Below are 2,867 nucleotides of genomic sequence, written 5' to 3'. Positions count from 1 at the left end.
CGCCGGAAGGAGCAGCGGCCTCTTGGGCGGGAATGAAGCCCAGGCCCCCCTCCTGCCTCTGCACCCCCTCATCACAGATCCCCGCGACGACTGATTTTTTTTTTTTTTTTTAATTAAGGCCCCATGTCCTGCGGCCATGGGACCACGCCAGAGGCTCACTTAGGAGAAAAAGGGGTATTTAAAAAAAAAGAAGTTTTGAGCTCTCCTAATTTCAGAGACAGGAGCTCGCAGCTCACCTGGCAAGCTGTATCCGATGGGGCTAACATGCCCGGCCCCATGGGGAGCCGCGATATTCGGGCAGTGCTGTCCCAAGGATGAAGTGTGGGGCTGAAGGGTTTCACCCTGGAAGGAACCGTCACCTCCCCCCCCGCAGACGGGAGCCGCGGGCCCTGTTCCCCCTGACCGCGGTAAAGTAGGGCTTGTCAAACCCAAAATCCTGCCTAGACCCCCTGCAAGTGGGTCTGCCTCCCTGCCAGCCCCCCTGCCAGCCTGCCTTTCCAGCCTGACTCGTGCAGCAAAATACCGGCCAGGGTGTTTTACCTCTTTTTTCCCTTTTTTTTTCCCTTTGGTTTTTCCTTCCCATTCCATCCCCGGAGCAAAGTGCTGGGGCTCATGGCAGCCCCGGGAAGGGCTGTCCAGCCCCACTCTCCTGGTGCGTGGCTGCAAGTGCTCCCGTGGGGCAACCCGTCCCTCCATGTTCCTCCCTTGCTCTGAGCTCACGTATTTACAAGAAAAGGAATTTCCTCACTGCTGGGGGGCAAAGCAGCGGGACGGACGTGCTGCTAGTGCTGGGCCCTTCCCAGCTGCAGCGATTTCGGTGATGGGTGGATGTTGGTGAAGGTGTGGTGTCTCCCTGAGCCCTGGTAAACGGCCAGGCAAGGCTGGAGCGCGAGCTGTGCGGATGCCTCCCCATGTGAAAGCCCTGCTAAAGGGCTACAGAAAACCCCTGCGATGGCCTCGATGGCAGTTGGGGGCAGGAAGGGAAGTGTGTGTGCAGTGCTCAGGGGTGACACTGCCTGAGCGACAGGCCTTGGGTCCCCAGGGGACCCTCCCCAGCCCCCTTCCCATGCCGGGGTAGACACTGTGCCCTTTGTGCCCATGGTGAAATGCGGGGAACTGGGTTATGAAAGGAGTCAAAGTCACTGCTGGGGTTTTGTTTCCATGTGTGTGACCGGGTCCCCTGGACAGCGGTGAGGGTGAGCCTCCTAAATCCCCCCCAAAGCCTCCCAAATTAAAACCAGTGCGCACCCAATGACCTCCCAAATCTCGGCCGCTGCCCTGGGCTGCCCCTGGCTCAGCGGGGCGACAGGCAGCAGCCGGGTTCCTCTGCCCCTTATTAAAGTTTTCTCAGCAGAGGGAAGAAGAAGACCTTTATTTTCCCATTCGGTGGCCAGAAATGCTGAGTACGGGCCTTTTGGCCAGGACGCCGAGTGCCCAGCGAGCTCCTCGCTCGCAAACAAGGAGCTGCCTCTGGCCACAAGGCCAAAGGTAAATGAGCTGCTCCTCTGGCAAAGGTGCTCCCAGGGAGGGGGGCAAGATCTTGCGGTGCCCACGCTTCCCACGCAGGGACCCCCATCCTGCGTGCAGAGACCCCTGAGATGACCATGGAGACACACGACCAGCCATCCCAAAGCCTCCCACCTCTCTATGCGACACGTCAGGAGCTTTGCAGGGTCTTCTCAGGGCTCTGCCTGGGATTTGGTGGATGTTCACCGAGCCTGAGAGGGTTAGAACAACAAACATCTTTCTGCTGAGCTGGCACGGTTCTCACCGAATCGTCTCCCCGAGACTGAACGCTTGCTCGTGCATCCTCCTGCCTGTAACTCTTCGCACTCCTCTCTCAGCCTCCTGACCTGCTTTTATTCTTCTTCCCCCTATGCTGTCCCCCGGGTTTGGTGGCCTTAGCGTTAAGCGAGGAGAAGGACCAACTCCAGGCTGGCCATGTCCCCTGGAGCAGCCATTTAATGTGTAACGAGGGACCCGATGGTCCAGCAAGGAGAGATGACAGATTAACCCAGTTTAGAGCCAAAGAGCAGGGGGTCTGCTGGTAAACTGTCCTGTTCCTGCGAGCTTCAAATGCCTTTAATGAGTTATTATTTAGTCTGCTATGGAGGTTAATGGGGGCACATTGCAGAAATGATCTATGATTAATTAAACCATCTTTATCCGGCATGGGCAGAGCAGCTGGACTTGCTGGGCCGGGCTCTAAGCTGGGTCCAGCATTGGACCCTGGGCTTCGGCATCGCTCCCGGCGCTGCCCTGCACCCACCGAATTCCCCGGCGGCCGAACCGGGCCCTGCAGACCAACAGCCACCCCCACCCTGGTGGGAAAGAGCTGCCGGGAACGGGCGGTTTTCCCTGGTTTCTATGCAGCACCTCAGAGCCAGACTTCGTCCCGTTTGCCGCCGGCCCGCGTGGGATGCAGCCAGGTGCATTTCAAGCCTCCTTCCCCGAATATCGAGTGCCAGGCTGCTCCCGTGGGTCCCTTGGGATCTGGGGACACCGGCCGATCCTGAGACCGGATGCTCCCTGTCCCCTTCAGCAGAGCTGCTGGTTCAGATCAGCGCGTCCATCCTCCTCCTCCTCCGCAGCCTATCCTGCGCCACCTCTGCTGCCCATCATCCTCCTCCCGGCCTCGAAACCCTCCTGTGCCGATGGCTCAGCCCCTCCCCAAGCACCGAATAATCCCGGCGGATCATGGTCCTTCCCGTTAGGATGCTGTGGGACTCTGGCAGATGCTCAGCACCAGGGTTTAGACCAAAAAGGTCGTGCTGCGCTCATCGCTCGCAGCACCTCATCCCGTGCGGGATCCCATGGGAAACCCAGAGCAGCTCCTTCCTTAGGGATCCGGCGTCACCCAGCCGGCA

This window comes from Phaethon lepturus, unplaced genomic scaffold (assembly GCF_000687285.1).
Source record: "Phaethon lepturus isolate BGI_N335 unplaced genomic scaffold, ASM68728v1 scaffold35209, whole genome shotgun sequence".
NCBI classification, from domain to species: Eukaryota; Metazoa; Chordata; class Aves; order Phaethontiformes; family Phaethontidae; genus Phaethon; species Phaethon lepturus.
Note: the sequence above shows the minus strand (reverse complement) of the source record.